At 44.4% G+C, this 14,234-nt stretch overlaps 3 long non-coding RNA genes across 3 annotated transcripts; all 3 read right to left on the reverse strand.

Annotated features, from left to right (window-relative positions):
- Window positions 1-4,674: 4,674 nt before the first annotated feature.
- LOC126530130 (uncharacterized) lies at window positions 4,675-5,643 on the reverse strand. Its single transcript, XR_007599362.3, has 3 exons — window positions 5,407-5,643; window positions 5,028-5,150; window positions 4,675-4,768 (listed from the first exon to the last, which is right to left on the reverse strand). It is a non-coding gene; the product is annotated as an uncharacterized lncRNA (long non-coding RNA).
- A 2,206-nt stretch (window positions 5,644-7,849) lies between these two features.
- Window positions 7,850-9,060, reverse strand: LOC140218318 (uncharacterized). Its single transcript, XR_011894579.1, has 4 exons — window positions 8,993-9,060; window positions 8,232-8,297; window positions 7,955-8,167; window positions 7,850-7,899 (listed from the first exon to the last, which is right to left on the reverse strand). It is a non-coding gene; the product is annotated as an uncharacterized lncRNA (long non-coding RNA).
- A 2,779-nt stretch (window positions 9,061-11,839) lies between these two features.
- On the reverse strand, window positions 11,840-13,800 carry LOC129384518 (uncharacterized). The gene is made up of 3 exons (XR_008612232.1): window positions 13,617-13,800; window positions 12,171-12,332; window positions 11,840-11,916 (listed from the first exon to the last, which is right to left on the reverse strand). It is a non-coding gene; the product is annotated as an uncharacterized lncRNA (long non-coding RNA).
- Window positions 13,801-14,234: the final 434 nt, after the last annotated feature.

A 14,234-nucleotide genomic window follows, 5' to 3' on the forward strand; every position in this document is an offset into this window, starting at 1 on the left:
TTCAAACACACTACAGCCACCGCCGCCTCGCTCAAGAAAGCACGCCGCCGACGCTAGCGATCAAAATCCACGCTAGGCCTACGCTTCGGTTCATACAAAGGTCTTGAACGAAGCAACCCTTAAGATTATCGTCCGATGCCCCAAGAGCCCCACGTTGGGCGCCAGATGTGGGAGATAATGGGTTTCTCCTCCGTACTCTTGGGACAAAGGAACGACAACACAGTAGTGCAAACAGTCACAAAGGCATTTATTGCACCTTTCATAGATCAATGCCTGCTAGTCGAGTTGCTATCCCCAAAACATGCCGATGGGCGCGCGACAAATCTAGAAGTCCGACTTACCGCGACCGCATGGCGAGCGAATATGTTCGCCCCATGCTGGATCCCAACGCCTGGTCGTTCGCGTGTACAGTCACGCGAATGGAGGCGCGTTCGAAGGCCGCCATGCGAGGCGGTCTCGCAGAAGCATGGGTCGCCGCGCGCGCGTGGGACATCCACGCCGTGCGCCCGACCCGCCGGGAAACAGCCCAAGCGCCTGTCCCTCGGCGCCCGAGTAACCCCGCCACGACGGTGGCGCCATCTCTCGTACCGCGCTTGTACCACGCCGACCGCCAGGCCACGCGAGCCGTGCGGGAAAACAGCATATCAGGGGATGCGCTATGCGGGAAAAACATCACGGGACGCGCGAGAGTCGCGTATCCCCACACAATTGAAAGTAATGAGCACAGTGTAAACCTATGTGCCCTTTCCACTCTTAGTATGCTTTACTGCACGATGCTTATTTACACCCCTGTATTGCGGTCTAGCAAGCTACAAAAGAAACGTTGCATAATTAGGCTTTTTACGATTATCTTTCTCGCAATACACTATTATTTCGCGGTGAAGCCTAAGCAATGTACTGCAGTGAAGCATACTAAAACTGAAAAGGGGCCACTATCACTGGCCATAATAAGACTTCTTTAATCACACACTCGCGCACCCGCCGCCTCTCAGGTCACCTAAGTGGACATACTATGCTGGCTGATAACGGCCCCCTCCCACTTTAAGTATGCTTCACCGCGTAACTAAAATGTACTGCGGCGAAGAAGCCGTACATTTGTATTGAGTGAATAAACAAGTGGTTTTTACAACAGTAAGAAATAAACGCGCACCATGCATCAGCCTACCACACGGAAGAGCGTCGCAATATACGGTAGCTGATTCACACAGGCCGTGTAGCCCACTTATCAGTTGTAAAGGGTATTATGGGTAATTCAAAATTTCAGACACACATATGTGTTCATGTTTACGTTCGCACTCCTTGCGTAATAAGACTCCCAGAACTTCCACAATAGAAAGTAATTTACAACACACAAACGCAAAGTACACTATATGTCTCGTTTTCAACTCGGCCGTCATGCAAATGACATATAGCGCGGAAAAACGTGAACATGCTGTGTGTTAGCGTCGTAAACTTCATACTAGGCAAGGAGCTAGCACACCACAACACCACAATCCCGCGACAGCCGCTAATGAGACCAAGACCGGAGCACATGTCTGTGAACGCGCAAACCGTAAGCCACTCTGCTCCTCCGCCACCCCCGCTGCACGGCTGCACCACTCGTTTCAAGCACAGCACACCAAACACACATTCAGCGCTGAACAGTGGGCGGTCGACGCAGTTGCATTTACATGACTTGCAGCGAGCAGCACATGCCTCGATGTCCGTTGAGCAAAGTCTGACACGGCGACGCCACATCGCGGTTCGCAGAACTTCGCTGCCGAGGCGCTAGGCCACTTCGATATGGTGGCTAGATAACTTCGATATTTCAATTGTCACCACCGCCGGGTTCTCAAGAAAGCACGGGTCACACAACGCAGATTCTGTAGTGCCAGAGCTCATCGAGGCCAAAGCCGCATTGCCGCACCGCCACTACTCACGGCTTTCCGCCAAGTAACACAGAACCTACAACCAACACACAAGCAACGCACGCACGATTACATGAGCAATGTTCAACAACGCGCGGTCCAGAGAACGATCATGCCGAGGACGAACACGCCACGGCGTCGCTCGGCGCCAGCATCGCGCCTTCTCAAAAATCCCTAAATGATGCTGTCCCTAGGCACCTAGGATCAGGTCACGTGAGGGATTTTTGTACGACAAATAGACGCACGCGCCAATATCTGCTGCATGCGCGATCTCTGGGAAAGAAAGCGAAGGAGAGGGGGATCCGGAGCACGTGCGCGGTATCCAAGGCGGCTGCACTGGTGCTGAAACCCGGAAATTGTCGATATCCTCGCCTTCCTCGACTACACCCGGTGGGGGGGGGGGGGGGAGTGACAGAAGCCCTATGGGCCCCGGGTGCCAGATGACGTAGCTACGCCACTGACTACAAGCCCCTTTGTTTTAATTGTGGCGAAGCGGGACACATCTACAGAATGTGTCCTTATCGTCATGTGGGGCTCCGTCGATTCTCGCCGAATGCACCTCGTCCACGACCTGGTGAGCGGCCGCCGGAAATAGAGAGTTTCGTCGCGAATCGTCGCAGTGTTGATCAGCGATGACAGGAGCCCCGTTCGTCGTCTCCTGCTCGTTACAGGTCACCATCACCAAGCCAAGCCTTTACTCGCGGCGCTCTGAGACGCCGCTCGCGTAGCCCGGCGGGTCGGGAAAATTGAGTCCAGCGACCTCCGCAGGTGAGGCCGCTGACGACGACCGTACGCAAGATCCTCCACTACGACACGACAATGACGAAAACAGAACGACGCAGACGTACAGACGGAGTCAAACACCTTACGAGAGGTAGTAACGTCGAACATTCCCGTCACCATAGACGACGAAGAAATAACGGCGTTAATCGACACTGGAGCGGACACCTCAGTTATGAGCATGGACCTTGCCTGCAAGCTGAAGAAAGTTTCTACCGATTAAACTGGGTCGCAGATTCGCACTGCAGGAGGCCATCTGCTAACCCCGGTAGGAAGACGCACAGCGCGAGTGAGCATTCGTGGGTTTACGTACCTCGGAGATTTCGTTATCCTCCCAAGCTGTTCGAGGGACCTAATTCTGGTAATGGACTTTCTGCAGGCTAATGGAGCTGTGATTAACTTACAAAAGTCGCGGGTAACGTTTTCGACGGCGCAGGCCTTAGCAGGGAGCAGCACTGACGACACGTATGTCAACGCCTTGAGGATTGTTGACGAGAACATCACGGTGCCGCCAAGGAGCAGCGTAGTGACCCTCGTCACCTGCGACGCATTCGACAGCTATGAGGGTATTGCCGAGGCAAATATCCCGCTGCTGCTCGAAAGACACATTTGCATCGTTCAAATACAGCCTTGTTCGAATACAGCATAACTGCTCGCAAGTTTTGTTGACAATCTTCAGCCGTGAGTATCAGCACGTCCTTCAAGGTAAAGCTGTGGCATTCTTGAACGACATTGCTGACTTCTCCGACATCGGCACGTTACAAGTGACTTCACTGGATGCAGCAACTCACGCCATCCTGAATACCCGCGTCCACATTAATGCTGACTTAACAGATGTACAGAAGGATCAGCTGCTGGGCCTACTGACAGAATTCTCCGGCTGTTTTTTCACGGAATCCAAAGTCCAGCGCACTTCCGTTACGCAACACCGGATAGTTACAAAGCAGTCGGCGCAGCCTGTTCGTCAGCATCCGTGTCGCGTGCCACCTATGGAGCGGGAGTCGATTAAGCGTCAAGTTCAAGAAATGCTAAATGATGGCGTCATCCAGCCGTCGACAAGTCCGTGGACATCGCCTGTCGTACTAGTAAAAAAGAAAGACAACACACTCTGCTTCTGCGTTGACTACAGACGGCTTAACCGAGTCACCAAACGCGACGTTTATCCCCTGCCACAGATCGATGACGCTTTGGACCGTCCCCAGACAACGCACTGACGTCCTGAGTATGTCCTCAGTACATCCCCTCAAGGACATTGCAACGTCCTGAGTACATCCTCTACTGGTCCTTGCAAAGGCCTAGAAAGGTCCTCATGTCCGGCCTCGGCACATCCTCGGAACATCCTCAGATAGCCCACAAGGATTTTTCTAGGATGTTTTGAGGACTTATTAGGGTGCACTGTAGGCTTCCTTGCATGCAGAATTTTTGCATTCAATAACGTCGTTTAGCTTTTAACAGAACATAACACTAAGGCATGCTTATGGGCTGCACATATTGCTGCGTCCAGAAGTTGATCATAATGAATGGAATGCCTTGGTGCCTCAGCTTGCTGGGTAATATACAAGGCTAATTTACACATATTAAACAGCCAATGCTGACAGGGCATTACGTGACAAAAGTAGCACAAGCTCTTGCCATGATCAGCTAGTTTTCAACACACATGCACAGTAAGGTTTGGTGCTGCTTAATTGCCTGACGTGTGGTTGTAAAGTGAATTGGCTACTTCGTCTATCGCACGAAACTCAATATTGAAGGTGCCATGAGCACCTTGCCCAGATAATGTCAATTCTGCCTTTTGCATCATGGATGAAATTCTGGCTGCAAGAAAATGTAATTTTTCTGTACCAACGAAAATGAATCTACCTGGTTCTAAAAAGTATCTGTAGCAGGCAATGCATACGGGTGATAGTCATGGCACCTGCTAAAGCAAACACAAATATAACAAGTTTCCCAATGACTAGAGTTTATTATAGACTGGTGGCACCTGCAAAGGCCAGCAATAAATCTTGAGCAAATTGACTCCTCTTGAAATCTTAAATTTTCAGGCATTTAATCAGAGAAATCCGAGTTCACATCCAGTGAGCCTAGAAGAAAATGTATACTGTGATGATGAGCACTGATAATGACAATGGTTCTACAAGAATATAAATATTGCAAGTACAGCAAAGTGCAACTTCTCAAACAGGCAGCCCATGCAGCTATGTTGGGTGCCAGACAGCATCCAAATTGTCATATGGGGATCAAACCCATAAGCACGAAAACACTCGCCTTCAAACGTTAAGTATTCATGTAGGATAATAATGTTTTGAGTATTTTTCACGATAGTCTAAATACCAAACTCACTTTCAGATGTGGCAGCCTTGGCCTGCTGTTTTCGAAGTTTTTCGCCAGAGTGGCGCAGCCACACCTTTATTATACTCTCGACATCATTTCTTTTTGATGTGGGAAAATTTTGCATTACAGCCCCTGAAAGATCCACTGGAGATTATTTATACAACGTTGTACATATACAAGCTCAAAGCTCAACAGGAAATTACATATTAGCCATCTTAGCTTGCCCAAGTACAATAGTACTTGGCTCAGCTGGTTTAACACTCCTCAGCTTGACATTTACGAAGTATGCATACCCATACAAGTTTGACTTTTGAAAGCGAGAAAGGAAATTATTCTACCAAGTTTCTTTTTACCGACAATATAAACATTCAGGCAGCCAATGCCTTACTTGTGATTGTGTCAGCCACTTGCAGTGCAGAAAAACTTTTCTTTCCTTTTTTGCCAAGCCAACTGTACTGCACTGCCACTTTTTGGCTTAGCAAAATTCCTAAAATGCGCCGTGTTGCGGGTCCTATGCTGCTGCCTCCAAGACTATGAAATTGCTGCATATGTAAAACATGGGTAGTGACGGGGAGGGGGCTTGTTGGTGAATCATCAGGAATACTTTTGATGTAGCACTAAATGTAACATGGACACTAGGAGGCACATAAAAGGATAACACACAGTGCTCTAGCAACAACCTGTTCTCAAAACCAGACCGCTTATATACCATCAGTGGCAAGCAGACATAGATCACGTGGAAGCACTGAGACATGCACTATGAAAGTCGCACTGTCGAACCATATTCACGACCAACGATAATCTACCAGAACAAATTGTCACCGCTTATGCAGGAAGTCTAACTCCTTGCGAAACAACACTATTGATGGCTTGCTAATGCAAAATTCACTAAGTGCGTCGATATGCACGGCCTCAGCAATCTGGCCAACAATAATCATGTTTTCGCCATCATTGTTGCTCGATATAAAGAGGTCACCTTATTGATTGTTGAGGCAGAGCATATCGACATACTTGGTGAATTTTGCATTAACAAGCCATCAATAGCGTTATTTCCCAAGGAGTTAGCTTTCCTGCGTAAGCAATGCCAATTTCGATGGTGTGATTTTCATAGCGCATGTCTCAGTGCTTCCACGTGATCTATGTCTGCTTGAGGCTGATGGTATAGAAGCAGTCTGGTTTTGAGAATAATCACTGTTGCTTGTAGCGCAGTGTGTTGTCCTTTTTATGTGCCTCCTAGTGTCAGTGTTATGTTTTGCTCTGCACCACTATTCCTGTAAAACGTGCACTGGAATGTCAGTTTCATATATGCAAGTACATTTGATAGAGGAGGTAAAGAGAAGAAAAAATATCAGACCAGGCGTGTCCTTGTTCCTTCATTTGTTGATATCTCGGCATCAAATTCTTCGAATGCCTCGATGTCCTCGAATGGTTTTGGGACCACATCCTTTGCGGGCCCAACTGTCAAAGGGCCACTGTATAGCTGTTGTGCAATGGCATCAAGTTGGCGCCCTTGGTGCTCAACCCTCATTAAAATTGTTTGCAAGATCTTGAAGACCTGGTGTTCAAAATCTACAAAGATTGAGGTAACAATAACAATGTAATAAAAATCTGCAGCTTACTGACATATTCGAAAAGAAATGTATGTAATCATTGTATTCTGCTAGCACTAGCCCATGGAGCTAGAACTTGGGTAACTAAGAAAATTGACAAAAAAGGCAATCGTGCAATTAGCAATGAAACAAAAAATTTACATGTAAATGCAGAAGGTAGGCAAATGACATTCTAGTTTAGAATAAAGGGAAGTGAAACTGGAAAGGTTGTCTCATGTATGTAATGGTAGACCAGATGAATGGTGATATATAAAGGGAAGAGTAGGCAGTTGAGGGCAGCAGAGAATTATGCAGACAGAGTGATGAGATCAAGAAATCCGCAGGCATAGGTTAGGTTTGGCAGATAAGCATACAGCCAATTTGAGATGGAAGGTAGAGGCCATCCACCTGAGTAGACAAGGCAAGCTGACAATGAAAACTCGGATGATGCACACTCGTAGTTTCTTGTCTGTTTCACATTGACAGCAAAAATCCATGCGCACAAAAGTCTTCAATTTTAGGTTGGTTGCTTGGGCTAGTTGATAATTCATGATCAAAAATAATGTACAGCGCGAAGGACAGGGACTGCAAGAGATGACATACACAGCGCTGGCAAGGACTGCAAGAGACGACATATACAGCGCTGTGTATGTCGTCTCTCGCAGTCCTTGTCCTTCGCGCTGTACATTATTTTTGATCTTAAATTTTGTCCAGGGTGTCACACTCAACTGTGATTTTGGATGCTAACCATTATGTTAAAAAAAGCCCAAGGAATCCAGGCATGCATTATGCACAGGCAGAATACGTAGCACTAGAAAGCATCTCAAATTAGAACACCAGTCTAATAGAATGTAGTTTTTTGCTTACCAGATGGCCCATTTATGGTTGAAACCGACCTGCTTGTGGCCCTTGAGGTAGGTGCTGCAAGTTATTTAGCCATTGAGAGTGAATTTCCCGCACAAGGTTCTTTGCCAATGAAATGTCCATCAATAGCAAAACAAGGTTTTCTAGTTCACAAGTTTGCAGTTGCATAGCATGCGAACGTCGAGGTTGCATTATGAATGTAATCAGATTTTGCAAGCTCATTCAGCAGTATTGCCTAATTAAATTGCAACGGAATCTACTCTCTGCTGTACCAGAAAGCAATACTGCAATAGTCATGCCCTGTTGTATGACAGAGCATGGCCAAACTTAGCATTCAAATTATCACTTAGTATCAACTAAAAGTAACATGCACTTACTAGACAGTACATCAGCAGTGGGAAATGGAGCCCTGCTCAGCCCATATGATCCTGCAAGTTATGGCAAGATAAGTAACAGCAGTGCAATCAATATACTTAGTCTTACCTGATCGTGAGAAGTCATTTCTTGGCTGAGAGGCAGCTGTAAGAGGCGAGCGGGCATGGGTGCTAGTTTTCTGGCGTCTCTCCAACCCTATTTGCAAAGACAAGTGTCGATGCAACAAAGGGAATAAATTGGCATGCCATGGTACTAGAACATGATGCACTCAACCTACCTAAATGTTCATGCTCAAATGGCTGGCTCCTACAGTCGTAATGGCTTTCGAAAAAAAACAGCACAAATATAGTATTGGAGCTGATTTCGATAGCCATGCATACCTTACCTGAGCTTGGTGTCGCCGTTCGATTAACACACGGCCACAAGCCTGGCAAGTCACTCTGAGCGTTGTCTGCAATGTCACCAAAATAGAAGCAATACACTGCAGTTTCGAATAAAATTATCACATTGACAAAATGTGTGCATTTTAGAACAGTCTGCAAATTCAAATCTACCTTCTCCACATGGCGTTGAGATGCAACTTAAACTCCTGTTTTCTGCAATGTAACGTGCATTTAGCGTTGGACTCATGATGAGCAATTTTGCAAACTATAAACTTTTGCAAATATAAATGGCTCAGTCAGCTACACCCCACTGCTTGTAGCAAAGAAAACCTGCCATTAAATGTGAGAACATGTAGTGAGAGTATGTAGGTTGTATTCGTTTACTCAAAGTGTTGAAATATGTACACAGACAGTGAGCATACGGTAGCATAAGTAGCAACTTTCGGGTGACCATTCAGACTACACCGAATCCATGCAGCCATCATATTAAATTTTTGTGCAGCTGGCCCCTTGTGAAAGGATGCTTGTGGGTTTTTGAGTAAATGAAAATTCTGAGATATCCAACAAAGATTTAAAGATTTGCCCCATTGGCACCTGCATGATACATAACTTGTTTTGCTTTGTGGTGATTTTTGATTTTGTCAGTTAAATCAGCAACACAATATGTATTAGTCGATGATGGACAAAGACTTTAAAAATAATTATACAGAATATGCAAGGTTAAACTTTGTTCAGCCAGTTTAAGACAAACTAGAGGTCTTACCATCACATTCAGGACGCCGTGGAAAGCTCTGCTGCAGTGGCTCCCTTGCAGAACACTCAGGACTACCATGCATTCTTTCTGCACAAGAACACAAGGCATCACTTCAGCTGGGTCCAATTGCTTGTAATTCTTAATTTAATTTTATGTAATTCACAATTCTTAATTGTAATTGCTTGTAATTTATAACTAAATGCCAGAACATGTGGTAAAAGTTTGTAGGTTGTATTCATTTATGAAAAGTGTCAAAATATGTAAACAACGAGAAGGGGATTAACTGAGGGGCCCCGATAATCACGAGAAGCCTACAAACAAATACACCAAGGAAAACATGGGGGAAATTACTTGTAGTTACTAATGGAATTAAAGAAATCATTAATTAACGGAAATGAAGGTGGATGAAAAAGCAACTTGCCACAGGTGGGGAACGATCCCACGTCTTCGGATTATGGGTGCGACGCTCTAACCAATGGAGTTACCGCAGTGCCGTTTCCCCATCCACTTTCTTGGGTATTTACCTTGGGAGTGTTAGCTAGCGCCGCCACTCACAAACCTTGTCAGCGGATGTGGAACATCCTTTCTGCTGCAGGCGTCACGAGTACGTGATCTTTTTGGGTGAAGGCAACTGGTCAATAAACCCCCACATGCTACCTGAAGGCACCAATCTTGCCAGATTCGAGACCCTCAAGTGGTCAATAAACCCATGCATGCTACCTGAAAGTATCGATGTTGCCGGATTCCAGACCCTTGTTGAGGGTCTCGAATCTGGCAACATCGATGCCTTCAGGTGGCATGGAGTGTCTCGAATCTGGCAACATTGATGCCTTCAGGAAGCACGCGTGGGTTTATTGACCAGTTGCCTTCAACCAAAAAAATCACGTACTCGTGACGCCTGCGGCAGAAAGGATGTTCCAATCAGCCGCTAAGTTTTGCGAGTGGTAGCACTTGCTAACACTCCCAAGGTTACTTGTAGTAAAACAAATACCCAAGAAAGTGGATGGGGAAATGGCACCGCGGTAGCTCAATTGGCTAGAGCATCGCATGCGTAACACGAAGACGGATCATTCCCCACCTGTGGCAAGTTGTTTTTTCATCCACCTTCATTGCCATTAATTTATCATTTCTTTTTTTCAATTAGTGCATACAAATAATTTCCCTATCCCTATGTTGTCCTTGGAGTCTTTGTTTGTTGGCTTCTCAAAATATGTAAACAGACACATTCTCATTTATGTTGTACCAAGATAATTTTTCTATTAATAACGAATGTGACACAACATGAAATGCTTTTCAGATGTCAAGAAATATACAGTCAACAGAATGTCCTATATCCCGTGCACTCATTAAGTGATAAACGAATTCTGTAATCTGGGTGACACACGAGTAACCGCTGCGAAAACCATGCTGATGGGTATTTAACAATGAGCATGCACTAAGATGACTCATACTAGTATAAAGCTTCTGCTCAAAAACTTTACATGTCACACTGGTCAAAGACACTGGTCAATAATTTGAAACAATATTTAAAAGTCCTGATTTAAGATAGGCACAACGTTTGCAAGTTTTCATTCATCAGGTAAAAATCAGTCTTATAATGACTTGGTGAAGAAAATCTGCAGCTACTTTGACAAAGAAAAAGCACAAGAAAAGAGCAGGATCGTGGGTAAACTGTCTGGTGTAGTAGCACTGTTTTCTTTCAAGCATTCCTAAGAATGACACGATTCCTCGCTCTTCAAATAGAACAGCTGCCATGGGTTTGGTACTGATAAAGTCAGGGCAATAGTCGGCCGAGCAAATGCTGCTTTCAGCAGTAGAAAATACCAAGCTGAAAAGCGCCTTACGGCACTTCACTTTCTCCAGACTATAGTGAACAATAATTCCGTCATGATGAAGTGGTGGGACGGACAACCCACCCTTCCTATTTTTAAAAATATATACTGCCAAAATCCTTTAGGGTGACCAAAGGACTAGAAGTAGGCAAATTTGACTTTTTGAACCAAGCTATTCATATCTTTTGTAATCTTTCTGAACTGATTCTTGCAATTATTTTCTCTTTAGGCATGCATATAGATGTCTCTCTTCAACGCATCTGCGCACCTCTTTTGTAAACCATGGCTTGCTTTTGGTGCGACGTTTCGTCAACACCCATGACAGCACGTATCGTTCAAGCAGATCAAAAAGGTTATCTTTCAGTGTGCTGAAACACAAGCTAGCCCAACACAAGCTAGTGGTCTTACAATTATATGCAGAGCACTGTGGAACGTTCCACGAGTGCAGTGACTCCTTTCCAGACCGCTTTGCAGAACCATGCATTCTTTCTGCACAAGAACATAAGGTATAACTTGGAAAGAATTCTGCTCGTTGCAATCATAACAGCGGTACTTGTTAATAGTATAAAAACATTTTGTAATACTAATGTTTCAGGTTCAATATTTAGACCCGTTAGGTGCATAGACAGCTACATAAACGTTAATGGGCTTGACATCCCTGCAGCCAGCGATGTTAAAATTTGCTACGTGCTGTGATACAAGCTCTCTGTGATGACAATTGTGAATGCAAATGTTACATAATAACAAATACGAACATGCAGCAAATGAGCAAATGACATGCCACAACTCTTTCAAGCAACAAGTAAAACCGAAATGTGGTTCAATGGCCTGCACATCACATATTGCACCTGCATAGCAAAACAAGTGATGCAAAAATTACCAGATTTAGTTGCAATTACCAAAAATTGTGGCAATGCAATCAGCAGCTTCTTTTGAGTTAAACAATGAGATGTTTAAACTACATTATAAAATTGACAACTTCATTTATGCACCATAAATGCATGCAAGAAACCATACCATTATATGCCAAGTGCTGTGAAACAGTCGAAATACTTGACGGTTCCATCCTTGCAGATCTTTCTGCAATACCATGTGTTGCTCCTGCATGAGAACATGACAAAATTGCCTGAGCACTCTAGGTGTAACAGTTGATTAGAGAAAGGGAGGGGGGGGGGGGCAACACGTGCCCAGTGTGCCACTCCCTGGCTATACGTCCACTGGCAATATAGAGCACCGCTGATGACTGTCATGCATAGCAGACTAGTAAACAGTATTTCACAAATCTAGTAACCCTCCAATATGAAGACCATGACATCTTTGTCACCTCTCTACAGATAGCTGAAAAAAATACACACTTTTCTGCATAGACTGTGGTGGCTGTGGGAGTGGCATCTCGTCTTCGTCACTGTAGAGCCTTCTTTTCTTTTTCCTTTTTCCTCTGCCACGTTCACTTGCACTTGCGATGTCTGAGTTGTCTTCAGCTTTTCTGAGGCCCCGTACAGCATCTTCGTAATTGGCTGAAATTGGCAATATTATTCCGCACTGGCTTTAAAAATACAGGACATCACTGGAACTTTAAATGTATTCAAACTGCATATGTATTCAAAAAGGTTACTTGCCACAAGCAGCAGTTACCTTTTTGTTCATTTTCATGTCCCTTTACTGCATTATTTCTACACCTCAATTAACTATAATTTCACCTATGCCCTCTCTGGCTTAACTGATTTTTCATATGAGTAGGAAATTAAGGCAAAAATTAAAGACAAGTATGGCATAAGTATAAATAAATGGGCAGAATTAATTTGCAAATTTCATTTGAATGCGGGCAAGAATTGAAATACAAGCACCGTTTAAAACAAGATCACTGCAGTTAAAGCCTCATCTAACTAAGCAGTTCATTGTGGTCCCACATTGTCAATAATCTGCTTTGACCTATAAAAGCAATTTACCCCAACTTCTCCATATTGGTACCAATGGAATACGGGAGATAGTGACGGCATTCCTTGCGCTGTAAGCAACATAGTGTAGTGCTGTATGGAACTACCATGCTGAACTATTATTGCAATGATCAACTATGGCCTACTTTGCTGGTGCAAAGTGGCAGAAGTAACATTTTCTATGTGAATAAAGATGCTCCTATTCTTTTGATAAGAACATTCAGCAACAGAAGTGTTTAGTCAGCTATGGTTAAACGCAGTACAACCACATGCCCCAACCAGTGTGGGCACTCACTTGTGCAGTTGTCCACAAAAAGGCCCTACAACCTAAAACTATTCCACTATGTTTTTATTCCAAATTGGTCATTAGCCGTCTCTGATAGGTCAGAATGTTTCGAGTGCAGCCCATATGAGTGGGCGCCACACCAATATGGGCAGATCCCAAGCCATTTTGACCTATCACAGAGGGCTAATGGCCAATTTGGAATAAAAACAGATTGGAATAGTTTTAAGTTATAGCTGCAATAGTTTGTTTTGAGACTTTCTATTAAAATTATCTGAACAAGTATGTACAAGACGCTTAAATAACAGCATGTTCTCCCTGAAGACATAGTGGCCGACATTTAATTTGCAAGCTCAACATTCACCTTTCACTCGCTTGATCTGAAGCTTTGGTTGACCTATAGGTTCTGTCATAAACAGGTGGGGCTTCAGAACAGAATTCAACATAGTGCAAGCTGCATGCAGAATTAGTTAATTTACATGTTTAATAAAGCACACAAGTCTACCTGTTCGAAGAGTACACAATCATTGCAATACGGCTGCAGCCTGCATATATAAAATGGACAAAATAATAAATATTACCAAATGCCTCAACCACTTCACAAGGCAGACTCCTCCAGTCATTTCCAGGCATGGCCCCAGCTTTTAACAAGCTTTTTATGTATTTTGTTTGTGGAGGCCACATGCAGCCGTTGCCATCGATCCAGTTTTTATGTATAATGGCAACAGCATCATCTTCTTCAGGAAATTTCACTACTATGTAGAGGCCACCTTGCAAAAAAAGAGAGAAACCTAGTTTATTTCCAAAAGCATTACACTAATGAGGACAAATGAAATTGCAACATCTGTACAGCAACAAGACAACTATTGCGGAACAACAGCATGCAAAAGTGGAAAAATAATATTTTCTCTCTTGAACAACACTCTCAGACATTTCTGAAGTATACTCTGAACTGGCCAGGACCGCAAGCCAGAAAGCTGAGATGCAATGCAAATCCCAAGCATTCTTGATTGACAAGGTTTTGTATACAAGTCTCTTCTTTGGAGGAACTCTCTTCCTATCACAACGGGTGTGCCTGACTTGTCATGCACAAAGTTCTCCACAATAATAATTGTTCCATTATTTAGTGTGCAGCAGCTGTTCTTCTTACCAGCTACCAGTACAACATTGCCAGGTAATGTGGCCTTTTTAAACTGTGT

Source organism: Dermacentor andersoni, chromosome 5 (genome assembly GCF_023375885.2).
Source record: "Dermacentor andersoni chromosome 5, qqDerAnde1_hic_scaffold, whole genome shotgun sequence".
In the NCBI taxonomy this organism is placed as follows: domain Eukaryota; kingdom Metazoa; phylum Arthropoda; class Arachnida; order Ixodida; family Ixodidae; genus Dermacentor; species Dermacentor andersoni.